General features: G+C 31.8%; 1 protein-coding gene and 1 long non-coding RNA gene across 4 annotated transcripts in view; both read right to left on the bottom strand.

Annotated features, from left to right (window-relative positions):
- Positions 1-16,488, bottom strand: part of cv-c (RhoGTPase activating protein) — a 298,529-nt gene that overhangs the window by 174,885 nt on the left and 107,156 nt on the right. The window lies entirely within an intron of this gene.
- Positions 13,626-16,488, bottom strand: part of LOC142982086 (uncharacterized) — a 43,453-nt gene continuing 40,590 nt past the window's right edge. Inside the window, exon 3 of the long non-coding RNA XR_012959961.1 lies at positions 13,626-14,594. This is a non-coding gene — a long non-coding RNA (uncharacterized LOC142982086). The remainder of the gene's footprint in view (positions 14,595-16,488) is intronic.

Here is a 16,488-nt window from a genome sequence, read left to right as displayed (position 1 = left end):
CATTGATAGACATTCCAAACAAAAATATAGCTGGAACTTTACGAAGATTTAAACTTTCAATAAAAGAGCTAAATATAAAATGCATTCAACTTTCGTAAAAGTAAAACACATGCATCAATATATTTATCTAAGTCTTCCAAGGCTATTTCCAACCGTTTCAATTTGAAAAAGAAAATGCACCAGGTTTTCTTAGAAAAATTGTCTGGAACGCTTACCACTTACATTTCTTCGTATTGGACGGAATGAACGTTGGCTTTTCCAAGAATTTAGCTATAATATTGTGGTAGCAATCTTCTTAAAAGCTAAGCAGTATTACACTTAAAACACATATTTTTTTATGCTAATAGAGAAAGTGTATTGGCTGGTCCTTGACTTCATTTCAAATTTAAGTACCTACTTATAATTTTTTACAGCATTTTATTGTAGAAATATCATTCTCCAACTTAAAATCCACACCTTACATATCCAATATTTGATCCGTGTGGGAATCGAACTCACGACGCCCGCATTGAGTGGTGTGTTGTCTAAATTACCCACTAATTACGCAATGATAATGAATTCATCTGATTTCTATATAATATATAAAATGTTATCCATTTACGTAATCATAATATAAAATCTGTTAATTGTAAAAAATATATAAAAAGGAAAGAAGATCAAAGGAAATACACTTGTACGTTTCAAATAAAATGTAATATTTTAACGTTAGAAATTCTCTTTGCGTTCCTTTAAGGCTCCTTATTAAGGTGTATTAAATTTACACGTACCGTCTTGTATATATTTTTGAGATTTTATTTCTTCTTTGCTACCAGAAATAGATACCAGAAAAGTTTGAAGTAAAACATACTTGGATTTTACTTACTGCAAACGGTAAAAAATCTGCGTAATACTGTCATTCGATCATATGTAGTTAATTATTTTTACCAAGTCCAAGTAAAATTCTAAACCGCAACAATAATTAGCAGATCTTTACAGTCAAAATGGTTTAAAAAGCAGGTGACCACGCTGCATACAAAAATATTCGTTATAAGAACAAATTGCATCAAACCTATTCATTTATTACACTGGAAATCATTTAAAAATTGACGCTTAAAGCTTGCTTAATAAATCATTTCGATCCAAAACTAACTGCTGCGCTAAGGCCTAAATAATAAAATATTTTCCTTCCATAACACACTAACTAAACTAAGCCTAATACGTCACAAGGTCAATCCATGATACAAATTTCACTTCATCACGCTTGGACCTCTAAAATAATACAGCCCTTACGAGACCCGAACTAATAAAGGACCCTACTTTCACCCCAGTTACGTCGTACGTTTTATGATAGGGTTGGTTTAAGGGAAAAAGAATTTTCTTCGGAAAAATATTTGCGAGAAGCCTTTAGCAGGATCTTTAAATTTTTTGTGTTTTGAATGAGTTATCAAATACAATTTATGGTTTTATATCGTTACTTTTTTTAGCTTGAATTTAAAGAAGAAGATTATTATATCGGTAATTAATTTTTGCTGGTTCCATAAAATGTTACAGAAATGTTTCATTTTTAAACAACCTGCATCTCTAGAGAAACTCTAAAACAGCACGATCATCAAACTTTAAAGTAAAAGTTTGTTGTCATTTCTGTGCAAGTAAATTAAAACTAATAATTATTATTATAAACAAATAAATTATAATTTATTTGTTTGTAATAAATAAATAAAATATTTACTAAATCAAATAAACCTGAATCCAAGCTCAATTAACATTTGGTAACTAAATCCTACCCCGTGGGAGAGAGGTAGAGTAGTCCATTTGCTACGTACACAATCATTACGTTTTCATTGCATCTGTTATGCAATGGACGGTAGCGGTAAAGCTGCAATTCTGTTCAAGTTAGAAGCGATTTTGATTATGTATTTATAGGAGGCAGAAGTATATTAGGAGATTTTATGAAACAATTTAATCAATTTGAGAAATGATTTCAATATTGCATATACAATGTTACAATATCTTTGATAAGCCCGTGACTTAAGAATCTTTTTTTTATATCATTACATTAGATACATAAAACAACAAACCCTTTTTCTTTAGGCATCCTATCGATAGATACCAAAGAAAATTGGCTAAATTTAAAACAAAAATAAGCCTAAGCGAGTATTAAATAATAAAAATATGGAAACGATTTACACTTTACTTATTTCTTGCCGCCCATAATAAGAAGTTGTATTGCCGTTTATGTCAAAATATCTGTAATTAATACAGGCATAAAATATTTCACTCATTATAATCACCTGCTCTTAAAAACCAAAATAATGTGCTTAACCTTTCCCGAAGCGTTTACTAACCTTTTTGCACTTTATTTATTGATAAATTCGAGTAATCTTAAATATTTCGACGAATTCCATGAAAAACGACTAGAATTTTAAACATTTCCTTAATATGTCGATAAAAACATTAAAAATTTTACAACTATAATAAACCACACTTAACGTTTTTGGGTAGCCATTAAATATATTTAAACTTCAAATTACATATCGGCACAAAATATTTTGCGTGAAAGCCCTCATTACAAGTTCAACTGTCATCTTATCCGTGCTCGTGGCCTTATGCCGTTCGGTAGGGTTGGCACAGTGCATTAATTGAATAAATGATTTTCAATGTTTATCATCTCTTTGTAGTGACTTCTCATTCGATAACTGTAGTTAACTTTTAGGAAGGCAGGAATTAACTATATTCTATAATCAATTAAATGAATATTTATGATGTCCCTTTTCACTTACATTCAGAGAAAAAGGATTTAATTCATTCACACTTGTGGGACATTTAGTTAAATAGCTAAAACCATTAAAAGCTTTGCAAGTTTTCATTTTTTTGTTGTTGCTAATACCAAAAACGGTCTAATTTTCCTTACTTTCGTTAAAAAACACTTGAAAAACTACTCCAAACACAAAGTCATGTTTCACCAATTATTACAGCACTCACCTATTTACTACAGACGCAATTCCCACGCGTAAATAGATATTAATTGGTCGACAGCCCTGCAGAAACAAATTACTGTTCAAGGAAACAATTACACCGTAATACATTGACCGAGATTCATCTGTGTATTATGTTGTGTTCTGTTATTTTCCAATTTGCTACAGAATTAATACAGGGTTTACTTCTCTTTGGAGTAAAGGGGAAAGGTCTATTGCGGTAATAGTTGTTTTAGGTAACTACTGTTTAAAACTAAAAGCAAGCAGAAGATGTCTTAAATGTGAAGAAATCTTGGAATCAGTGGGATAGAGATCATTATCACCATGAAAAATGAAACTATTGCGGCCTAAATATGTGTATTGCCTTAACAACTGCGGGTTGCAAAGATCATTGATAGAACAACGATTTATGATCTTTTATTATCAGCAGTTGCGCATATAGACTGCTGAACTTCAGAAAAATTCAAAGCTTTAATCAATCAGTTAAATCTTAAATAGCTTTTGCATAACTCTTCTATAAAAAGAAAAATATATTTTTAGAACATCTTGCAAATCAAGAGAAAATCAGTGATGACTATAAATAATGTATATAAACATATATGTAAATAAAATGTATAATTATGCGCGTCTAGGGATACTCATTGACTGATAGATGGTTAGTTTCAATCTTTCTCAGAAACACCACTAAGGTATTCTTAGAAGGTGACAGAGAATACATATTCATTCAGTTTACCTAGTCAAGTAGAAAAGGTGTTAAGTTTAGAATAGGAGTAAGAGTGAATCTAATTGATTGTTAACACGAGTCAGGATACAATATTATTGCATTGAATAGTTTTGTTTAGCTGTGATGTCATTTGAAGTCACTGAAATAAATTGTAACAAAACCACCCAAAAACTCATGACGGCATCATGAGTAACAAATTTACATTTATTTATTTGTAGCTTTTAATACAGAGTCGCACAATTGTGGACTTTAAACACATATCAGTTTTTTCTTCGTTCATATAAATGGGAAATTCGCCAAAGTAAACTTTAGGCCAAGCATTGCATTATTATGTCTTGAAACTTTCAGTGAGAGTAAACTCTGAATGATCAAGATTGCATTTGAAATACGTCCATGTATTTTATATTTATTATAACCGATAGCTTATTGTTTAAAATTATTACGAAGATGGTTACTTTACGCTACATAATTAGCAAGTATTAGTTTTATACATCGCAAGAGTACTAAAACATTCTCAGTTACTAATTAATAACAAAAAATAATACACGAACATATTACTCATACACTTCGTATTATCCTAACCCTTTTTAATAACTCTTCACAATGTAACACGTATGTTCAATAACTCTCATCTCTGGGCGGAGTAAGTGGGCCACATCTGCGCTTCGCTACCGAAGCGCTTCGCAACAGAAGTGCTTCGCTTCTCTTAATGTTACTTCTCATTTTACGAAGCATTGTTGTTTGTTTTCATTTCGGTAGTCATTTGTCTTTGTAATTAAGGATACAGTTTGAAAAATAACAGTTTAAAGTAGTCCGTTGGAGTTTCATGTTGTTGGATTATTACCGCTTCGTATTAATTCCTATTAAGAATTGCGAATTGTGGTTGTTTGTATTTTCATTACGAGATAGGTTTGCTGGCATTAGAGTTTCAAGAGCGTTTACTGAAGAAATGTATTATTTACAGATAAATATCAAAATGTTTTTCGATATAGTATTTAACATAATTGTTGTCTTCTATTTTGAGTTGATTTGTAAGCCCTAGTCAACCAATTTTATTTTTGGCTGTAACACCAAACAATTATGTGTTTACAAAATTATTTTTTTTAAATTGTTTGTCTACAGTTTAAAGAGAATAACAAGAATACAACAAAATTATATTATTGTTTTATAATATTACCTCATCATACAGTTGTATTTATCATCCATCCAACATTTGACCGCGAAACAGTCCTTTAACCTCACAAATCAATCAAGCTCACTCAACAGCTCTCAACACGATCAATAAATAAACATGCCCAATAATACATCTGTTAAGTCTAATACAAACTACTTCCCACAATGTAATCATTTACAGTAGTTATAAGTACAGTAATCTATGTCCTCCCGGTATTTCTCTTTAACCTTATAGCCTGTGTCAGGCTCATCAAAAATGTTTTTGCATGATAAGGAAAACTAAATTTTTTGGAGTTTACAAAACCAGTTAATTTTAGCTTCAAATTTTCATTTAAGGGAAGACAATTTCGTTATAGCGATGAGGAAGCGTTATCTCGTTCGGGACTTTTTAAACAAACAAACAAGATCGCACAAGTAAGAAAATCTAAATTTTCGCGTATAGAGATAGTGGCAAAATATATTGATATAATTTTAAACTAAAACTTATCTCAAAATTAGTAATTCTCCGACTTACTGGTAACACTGTGTCCTAGGTGCCTACTACATTAGTGAAGGGTTATCGTCAATCATAAGCCAACATCATGTCAAGGCCAACATTAGCCAATCTCTGGCCCAATATTGGCCAACAGTTGATCAAGCTACTCCGTGCCAAAGGTTACCAATAAATAGGTATATTAAGTCGTATATTACTTATAATGGTATATAATGACAGTATATTGTATGGTCAGATTGGCATTGACTTTGTCTATAGGAAGGTTATTGGCCAATGTGCAAATCTTGAGAGGTGAAGCTGTATTAGCAAGGTCAGGTAATGATTGATGACCAACATTAATATTATATTTTGAGTTATTATTTTTCATTTGTTTATATGCGCAGAGGTGTACATATCCTCCCATTTTTTCGAGTTGCTAGTCCCATAGCGTCCAACTTTGCGTCTTATAAAGGACACTTTACAAAATGATTTCAACAGAAACTGAATAAATATAATTTTACTTTGGTTGAAAAGGAAACAAAAATGTATTCGTAGTCATAATTTAGGTTTTGGCACACAGAGCATTATTTTATTTTTTAGGAAATAAAAGATATCTCTTGCACTTCGCAGTCCGATAGAGTTTGCAGTCCGATAGAGGTGCTTAGTGTCTGCTAATCGCGAGTTGCCGTGTTCGAGAAATGGACCAAGTTGAGATGTTCTAAGAAAATCTTCATTACTTTTTGTTTTTAGGTGGAAATGCACGTAAATAATAACCTAAATGCACCTTTTAAGAAAACTTCAAAGGCTATGGTACCAACATTTACGATATTATGTATATTGTAGATGACACAAATTGAAAAAAAAAATCTTAACCTATAACTACAACTATAGACCCTCTCTTTAACTTTAACTTGACCACTGTGGTCATAAAACCCTCTTTTCCCATAAAAACCAAACCACTTATAACTAATAGTTGAATCACATAGAAACCCATTACATGCAATACTGTGGTCCGACCACATTACAAGTTTTTGTGGTGGAAACTGTGGTAACGATGGCACATTTCTAATGGCACTTATAATTTTACTTATATATGAAGAAATGGCGGATTACTGTGGGAAAGCTCTTTGAGACATTATAAAGGCATGTACAGTCGAAAGCAAAATATATTATATTTATTGGTGAAAATAATATACGACGGCTGCTTTTGCTTTAAAGGAATTTAGGATTCATTCATCATTGATTTTATGTGAAGCTAGTCAAAGTAATTCAAGCCGTTTGTGCCCCTTAGTGCTTCAAAGCGTGGAGCCACTTACCTCAATTTTCACTATGCGGCCACCCATCTAATCTACAGAAAGATTGCTTAACCCACTGATCGGACCGTTGAATGCCTATGAAAATCTCAGTAATTTAAAAATCTTATATTTATTGCGAACTAATAGAAATAATTACATTGATATTTTAATACAAAATGTGACGATGTGATATTATATAGATATTTTTGCTTGTAACTGTACAGGGGCTTATTTATGTGACCTATTGAGAAACTAGGAAGCTTATTGAAAGCTAACTAGTTGAAAAGCCTATCTAGGTTTAATGTTAAAGATTTGTGATGTAAAATACCCTCTTTCTATTTAACTATGGCTATGTTACTAAACATTTTAGATGCAAATATGTATGTTACTCTTTTATGCAAAATCTAATTAACGGATTTTGATAAAAATCGTTACACAAATAGTTCATCGTATTGATTAACTCAGTTGTAATATTCATAAAACCAATATTCAACATGTAATTTTGCTTCAATGTTTAAAAATCTTTGATTTTTCAATTTTATTTTGGGCACACATATCTGATAAATTTTTGATGATAGTCTTTCCAAATTTTATCCAAAAAATATGTTATCAAGTCCTATTAAACACGAATATTACAGCTTTACCAAAATAAATACTTATTTAAATCGACTAATAAGGGTCCTCGAAGGTCTAATCGTATTAGCACAGCGGCCCGGCTGAATTTTAATGTATTTTATTTCAATGATTATAAAATCTACATGCAGGACATGTTGACGTTCTCTCATTATCAAAAGCCTTGGTCAACTCATGTTTGATTGGTCAATGTTTCTCAATCTTTGGACTACATTATCCCTTGGTAAAGTCCAAGCTTTTTGCACTTGGTTACTTCAAGACTAGAAGCACCAAGCTAAGTGTGAGAGACTATGAGAGTAAAGGTTTTGTTATAATTGTTTTTTTTTTCTGTTAAATTCAGGGATAACAGCAAAGGAGCCGGGGCTCTGTACCCATGGCGTTGCTCTTAAACTCTTAAAAATGTAGCTCCCCCTGAATTTAATTCATACTTTATATAGCTAAACCCATTTTTGGCAGGCGTAGATTTTTTTGTTTAAGCTGTGCATATCAGATTGGACTCAAATTCACGATCAATAATACTAAATATTTATTTACAACCTAAAAATAATGATTCTGAAATGATTTAGTAAGTTTAAATAAATCTAAACTTAAGCACTCAAGTTGAGAAAGACTTGCAAAACATTGATTCAATGAAATCGTGTGTACGTTAAATATTTATCAGACGTCTGTAATTTGACTGTCAATAGGTTTCGCTTTCGAAGTAACATTGTGTGTGTCGTGATTAGCGATTAGACCTATAAATAGTACACATCTTTAAATAATACATAATTGCAAAATCTTTGTCATTAAGCATGTGATTCTCTATTTACAGACAATTTAGATGTTTTCTAACTTCGTTAACCTTTGAAAGCAGACAGGCATAATTAAATTATACACAGTAAAGATCCTCCAGTATCTGCATTTTTTTGTAGGAGATATCATCATATAAGACTTAACCAATATATACCATTTCTAAGTTCACGAAATAGACCCCTGCTCAAAAGTAAAAAGGAATTCCCTTATAGTTCGTGGCTTAGGTGCTCCATAACTGAGAAATACAGGTACACTCGTAGTTACAAGTACAATTTTTCTGCCTTAAACTGCATTTAAGCAAGTTTCTTCTTTGTTCTCTCAATGTCAAATGATTGTACAAAATCCATACAAATATAAATATATAATAGTGAAGTTGTACACTTACACAGCACACTATGTCCAAATTCAATATTCGCGCTGAATTTCAACGACTCAAACAATGGATCGTTTTGCTTTCCGTTATTATTTACTTCAAGTTATAAAACAATAGCGTTCGCAATTATTTTATACAAAATTTAATATACCATTTTGATTTTAAGAGTTGCAGAGGTCCATTTTCTAAACCTGCTTAAGCATTCCGGAAATTTCTTGATAATAAACAATTAAACATCGATTTAATTGACATCCTGGAAGTAGATGGTCATAAATTTATAAAAGGAGCAATCATAAATACAATACAGAATACCTATGCAAATAACGGCCATAAACAAATAAGTAGAAGTTTATATCAATCAATAATATCGATTCTATCATTATGATATTCCCTGGTATACAATAAGGCATATATCTTTTTTTTTATATATCAGAAATCTTTAAGTAATTGTTTTCAATCGCTCAAGCCTGTAACTGGTCCCACAAATCAGTTGCAACCACAAACCGTAGCGGTCGCGGTTATTCTAATGGACTCCCTGTAATTACTTCCTCGCTGACGACACTTGCATACAAATCTTGTTAGTCAACGCACTTTTATAATAAATCTGACACATGCTTCGTATTTGTGTAAAAATACTTTGAGTTCTTTAGGTATTCAAGATTTGTATTTTAGGCTGAACTCAGAAACATCACTTAAATTGCAGTCAATCTCAAATATCACGCAGACTATTAAAAAGAATAAGAATTTACTCAAACCTAATTAAAGATTTTGGTTACCATCGTTAGACAAGTATGTAAAATATCTTCATACGAATTGCACCTTGCTTGAGTGATATCAAGAACTTTCAGTAAGGTGACAGAGCAAAGGATAGAGGGTTGCATATCAGAAGATCTTTTTTCTTATCGTTTTTCAACTACGATTGAATCTTGCTTAAAATGCGCTAGCGCGTGCTATTTCAGCGTAGCAAAACGTCGTTTATGATTTACCACATAATTCCCACTACTAAATTCCGTTCTAATAATTTTCAGAGCCAGTCAAATGGACCAAACGTTACCGATAATAAAACAACTATAAAAGGATTCACATTTTTATAGTCATAGTAATAATAATAAAGCTAATCGCTCTATTGGTTTTATGTCTGTATTAATGCGGATGACGTCACAGGTAGAAGTAAAGCTGGAAACTGGGTCATCTGCTTACCTCACGATGAAGGACGAGTTCTATGTGTTTTCCTGTTTCTGTTTTCTATAGCTTTTTGAACAAATGTTTTGCTTTAATGTGTAATGCGAAATGTGTGTATATTTATTTTGACTAATTTTAGATTATTAATTATATCGTAGCATAATTATATAACACGCTGTTTGAATACCTTGCTTTTGAATAGTATCTAGGTAAATACCATGGTTTTGTAAAAAAGAGGGAATCAGCTTGAAATATATTCTGGTGTTGTAAAAAATGTTTTCCGTTAAATTCATTATGAGCCAACTATACTTCAGGCTGCATTTTGAATTCACATAAAAAGCTACTACTAACACATCAATTTGATGGTCTGTGCCATCAAGCTCAAAATTCTGAAATACTGCTATTATTAATTTTAAGACACAAAATCCTTCAAATTTTGATACAAGCCGAATTATTTTTTAATTAAATTAAATTTCCTTAATCCATTCAGACCTCTATCAAGAGATTGTTGGAATAATTCAGAGGCCAAATATAATTTTTATGCGAGTCTCGATGTGCCCTTTCATTTAGATTATGCTCTCGGATGAGTTGTGACCCTGTCTTAATCTAATTTGAGACCTTTTGCTCTGCCGGTACGTTTTGTAATTAAATATTGTGTGTAGAAATTATATAAGACATATTGACGTAGCACAATACTATGTACCTACTCTGTTGAGAGCAAATTAGAATTTCCGCGCAAATGAAGAAAATATAATAAAATTCAACTTGTCATAATTTAATTTTAAGTTTTTCTGTTACATTAAGGACATTTTTTTGGTCCGATTTAGATACAAATCGATAGCTAGAATGATACAGTTAATCACGGGAAATTAATAATGACACTAAGCGGTCCTCTTCTGGACATTGCGCCCTAATTTAAGTAGGTATAAAAATAAATTAGTAAACAAATTTAAAACTTTGACAATTAACAAACAATTTTACAGACCATAAATCACTCTTCATAAAACACGACACTATTCGCTATCTTGTAAACATGTAACTAATTAATTCCACCATATTAATTTCCAATATTCTATAGTTTCCACCAAGCTTCAATATAAAGCTGAGTACATGCCATCGACTCGCTGACACGCATCGGAGCTGCGCCTGACGCTTTTGTTCCGGTAACGGGGACAACGGACAAAGCCGCTGTATACACTATGTATGACAGTGTTCATTGATAGGCAGCGGCAATTATTTTGCCGTTGTAATTTGAAGTATTAATTAATGGAAGGTAATTTTACAAGTGTTGAGAACTTACTTATTAATTGAAAGAAACTATAAAGCAGTCAATAAAATTTTGCTAACTTAGCAACTGTTAACGGAAAAGATATGAAATTATGAACATATCACAATATTACTTTTAGATATATACAAAATATTTATGCTTGATTAGTATGATTGCCATTTAAACCATTCCTTTGGTAGGCACGATTTGTTTATTGCTTTAATGGAATTTTATCAGGTCTTTAAGCAACAGAAATTATATAAATAGTTGCAGTACTCTTTACACATACGGATATGAATCCTAATGCAAGCCTTTTATTTACGTATGATATAAAAAAACGCGCTGATTAGTGACAATTCTTGTAAAAATAAATAACAGTCAGACTAACCATGGTTTCCTATATAAAATAAAATACGCCCGTTAGAAAAAACCTTCGTTTATTCCCGACAGCCAACACGAAAGTCGAAGTATCTCTAAGCCTAAAATCAATGTAAATTTATTCCATAACAAAACAAGGCTTTGCTAATGTACACGACAGGATATCACGTTTAGGCGGACCGCACGCACAACTTTAACTAAAGGTGCTAACTCCGGATTTATTGCACATAAACTATCTCGTGTGTCGCCGCCCTTAGCTTTGTTGCTTTAATATTAAATGTCTAATTAGGTGTTTGTGTACATTGTGGTGAAATTATATGCAAATTGCTTGGTTTATTTATAGACATGGTTTAGGGTACGAGTTTGGAGAGATTTTAGTTTTAAGCGTCGTTATTTTGTGAATGTAGAAATGTATTTTAAAAAGACTCTTTTGAGAGGACAATGTTAAGCCAAATAATCATGTTATAATGTTAAGGTTAGTTCTTTTTTAACCTATTAGTGTCCCACTGCTGGGCAAGACTTTACTGCCAAAGGAGGGAGGAGACTCTTAGACTAGAATATTCCCTATGCGTCAATAACAAAACACAAAAAAATTACACATAATCATAAAATTTTATTTCAGTGAATACTTGAAGCAAAACCTAAAATATAAAATACGACACTATAAAAATAACAAGTAATGCGGACATTTTAAAATCTCAATCTTCATTTCAAATAAAGACACGTAAATATTCCAGTTTGAAAACATTTCAGGAATTCAGCATTCTCGGTCATACATCCGTAAATACCTGGAATATCCGGCGAAATATCCGGAACACCACAACATTCCATTACCGTCATATTAACCGGACTTTTGTATTTAAATTTTATTTTCAATCTTTGAATTCTTTGATAATTTTATCGTCAGAAGAGAATTATATGGCCGACTCTTTGTAAAATATTTATAGCTAGTGTAGAAATAAATATTTCAAAAATTTCAGATAAAATGCAACCTTGACTAGAAATTAAATTAATTTAATTTCAATTTATAATTGTCATACGCTTTAGGTCTAGATCTATATAATAAATAAATTTATGTATAATCTTGTTACAGTTTAATTTTTTTTATTTTTCTATGTGTGTTTCCTCCCAGGCAAAAATCTCCTACCAAATTGAGGGATTGAGTTTAACCACGCAGCTGGCCAAGTGCTGGTTGGCGACTAAGTGAGCCCTCAAGAAGTGTGTTAATAACATTTTCTATATGCTTAGTAAGTAATACCTATTTGTGATATCGTGATATCATTAACAGTGTGTGCAGTACTTGCACCTTTTATTCGTCTTTACAAAAGTTATGCTAATCATGATTCAATTGAATCATATTTGAATATGTTGACAACTGTGCACTTTAATTCAATAAAAGCATAAGTCATCTTGCATCAATATTATCTTACGCCTTTCTTCCATTAAGGATCATCCGTAATTACAACCAACATGTTGCGGTTATTGTTGGATGTAACAAGTTCAAGTTGGGTTCATTGTTGGGTCGTGGGTGTGGTTTGTCTTTGTTCTGTTGAGATTAAAAAGGGTTTTCATTCAAGCTTTTAGATTGTTTTGATTCATTAGTGGAGTGTTTTATATGCTAAATAAATAGGTGTTCGATCCACCTTTGTCTTGGAAGGTTGAGGTTGAATTTATTTACAGTTTATTGCGTTTACCAATTATGAGTGAAAGCTTTCTAAGAAGTCTTTTCCTGGGTATTCTCCCAGGATGTTAGGATTATTTAGAAAAACCTTCAATATTCAAGATTTTTTAGTATAAAAAATCACTGACACCAACTGACAATATTGTCATATAAGTGCTATTGGTGAATTATCACATGTTTGTTGTTTATAAGCAAAAAAAGATAACTAACTAGGTGAAATCTTTTGACAGCTGGCTTGCTTTTTAGCAACACAACAGACAGACCGCATCAAATCCCAATAAAGGTACTGCATAAACCGATCACTATAAAATGCTTTATCTCGTTAAAACGTTGACGGACTGGTAAATGCAACTGTCCCAACTTATCTTACTAACAATTGCTATAACAAAAACGACTAATTACGACCAGCTGTTTCAAACAGCTGATACCGGTATTATAGCGAATATAACGTCTATTTTATATCATGCCTGTGCTATTCGATGTATTATGAAGTACAAATAAATGAAAAAACCGCATAAAGCCGCCCTAAATGGTCGGCAGATGGTCTGATGTGCCGATGTAAATAAATACAGAAGGTTTACTTTGTATCGTCTTTGTAAAAGTGCCACATCAAGTTATTAAAAGTGAGAACTTGCAGCCTGATTGTTATAAAATCTAATTATAGGTTTTTTTTAAACCTATTCCGAGGTTTTTTAGCAGCTTTGGAGTTTACTCGTATTATGTCGTTTAATCTGTGTGTATTTCAGATAATTTGTTTAATTTTATAAAGTAATCATAAGACAGATGTACTCTATATTTAAACCTATATCTTTATAAGCTGCCTTGAATTTTGCAAAATTTTATACTGATTTTAAAAGCGAATACAGCTATTTTACATTAACTTTTTATATATAATTACTGGTCTCGGTTAACATAATGTTATTATACAGCAGACTGTATGAATAAACGCGTATAAAATTATATATAATTACAATGTTGTAATATGAAAACCGTAGTGGTTTTTAATATTATTATAATAATTATTGCAAACTCTGCTTTTGAATTAAAAGCATGGAAATATCACATTATTTATAAAGTAAAAATATAAAAATGAGTCGGGAAGGCTCAATGAAATATTGAGCACATATGTATATGGTTAACCATTATTTATTCTAGTTTATCTTCTACATTAAATATCAAGATTGTAAAACTACATCTTGTATGACTACTTATATTCATTTTACCGCCTTGGTATCTAATCTAAATATATAGTATATCTAAAACCATGCCGAATTTACATTATTCCTTGAAGCAACAGTTGTAACTTACACTACTGACACATATCTTTATAACGATCTTGCCCACGTGCCAAAGGTACTTTCATTCCTAAACCAAACACTTCCTAACGACCTAAATACCACACCACATCAACGGAAATTCATCCCTATTTTCATTACTGCAATGTCGAGATTCCGGTGTCAGTGTCGACAGTTATTTCCTTGTGGTATGTCAGTGGTAGAATACGGCGAATTTTGGGAGGTAACAGGGTTCGTTTTCAAACTTTTTTTTACCGCAAGGTCGCATTTGTACCGCTAAAGGTGTGTGTAATTTGTAGGTCAATCTCGATCCCGGCCTTGCAGATGTTCGGTGAAAAAAGTCGGAAGGTTTTTGACTCGAGACTTTGAACATACCTGGAACAAAAAAAAGTATTGTTGAGTGTGTGTTTGACAAGGATTTGTGTTGGATTTTTGAGGTTCTTTGTACGTGAGGGGTGCGGTTTGACTGAACTTAGAATGTGACCCGGATTTATAGCTATATAATGGGGTTATATTTATTGGATATAGCTATTGTTTTTACCCGTTTTTATGGTTTTAACATCTTTGAAATAGGGTAGTCTGCTGACTGTAGACAGTCTGTAGACTTCAATAATACTTTAGGCAATAATGGAGTGTAACTTGTCAGAAAAACTCAAGATCGACTCAACTCCTAAACTAGAATTTGAACATGTGCTTCGCAACAATTGTGCATAAAGAGGAGAATCGTCTGTTCGATTTCCAAGTATTAATCACTGAATTGCAGACATTCAAACCTCCTACCTTAATAAACACCCGTATACACGTTACAGGTCTCGCAAAGACAAAGGGATAGCGATCTGTCAACGTTTGAGCTTGTACAAGGGGTCTAATCAATCAGTGTTCGGTATTTGAGGGTTATAGGTATTTGATCTGGGGTAAATTGATATGGGGTTAAGTTTCAAAGGTTCTTGGTTGCTATGCTACTGTTTGTGAAACTGTTGTTATGAGAACTGATTTGAAGTTTTTAAGTTTGTGTATAAGAACCAAGGGTATTTATGGAATGCTGTAGTGTTCTAGAATCTTGTTCTGTTTATTAATTACAGCAATCAGTAATTACCTATTAGCAATCAGCTTTTGCCCATGACTTAGTTTCAGTGGATTTAAATCTGAGGTTATTTATATTAAGTATATTATGTATCCATTTAATCCAGGCTACATAAATGTGTCGAATTTCTTAAAAATCTATTCTGTGAATTTAAGCGTAAGATTAACAGATAATCATACATCCATCTAATCATACTTTCCCATTAATAACAATATCTTCTCCCTTTTGGGTTCTTTTGTTCTCTATTTTTTTTTATGAAAATTGCTCATTCATTTAGTGCCAAAGTCCTTTTCCTCATTAATAAGATAATCATTACTAAGATGTGGAATAATATGCCTGGGAACAAAATGTATAATTTATTTGTTAAAATTTTAATGCTCTTCTTATTTGGTAATTATTTCTTAAAAGAAACGAATTAGGCAACGTTATAGGTAACTCTAGTTTCTTCACACAACAAAGACAATTTATTATATTTTTAGAACAATTATACAACTATAATAGGTCTTAGACGCCATCATTAAGTTATACAATAGAGCAATTATAATAATAACTATGTTAATTACAGCTCGCAATTGTTATGGTAAATTGTATTTAGTGCCGATGATTACTACGGATATGACTGTGTTAGCAATATAGCAGATACAAGAAGTACCTATGTTAATACATATTTTACAGTCTTAAATGTTCTCTAATGTTCAGTCCTGAGTTAGATTCCCGGGTCGAACAAAGAACTAAAGAGCTAGTCTTTTTAAATTTATATAAGAAATATTTTTCAATAATAGCCTGAAGTTTTTTAACTGGCAAGCTAGCTCCCTATTACATCGGATTATCAGTGTTAATAGCGAAACGTGAGTGATGAGATATATCTTATACACCTCTTGGCAATCAAAACCGAGACATCAGCAGTCGCTTACATTATTGACTGTGCTAGTCAGTATACGAGTATTTATTAAAGTTTATAAATTCACGAATAAATGTAACTCAGTGATTTTACAACGACAACACATATCCCGTACAAATCATGTATCAGATACTAGTTACATAAAACAAACTCGTTTCAAAAGAAAATCTAGTTTCCGATGATTCAACTAATTGGTGTTTAATTAACCGTAACTCCGGTTATTTAATTAAGGCTTCGATTAGAAAAAAATACTTTTACTTTTAGCAATTATGATGTTAATTTGG

The sequence above is a fragment of the Anticarsia gemmatalis genome, chromosome 21 (genome assembly GCF_050436995.1).
Source record: "Anticarsia gemmatalis isolate Benzon Research Colony breed Stoneville strain chromosome 21, ilAntGemm2 primary, whole genome shotgun sequence".
Taxonomy (NCBI): domain Eukaryota; kingdom Metazoa; phylum Arthropoda; class Insecta; order Lepidoptera; family Erebidae; genus Anticarsia; species Anticarsia gemmatalis.
Note: the sequence above shows the minus strand (reverse complement) of the source record. Positions and strands in the feature narration are given on the sequence as shown.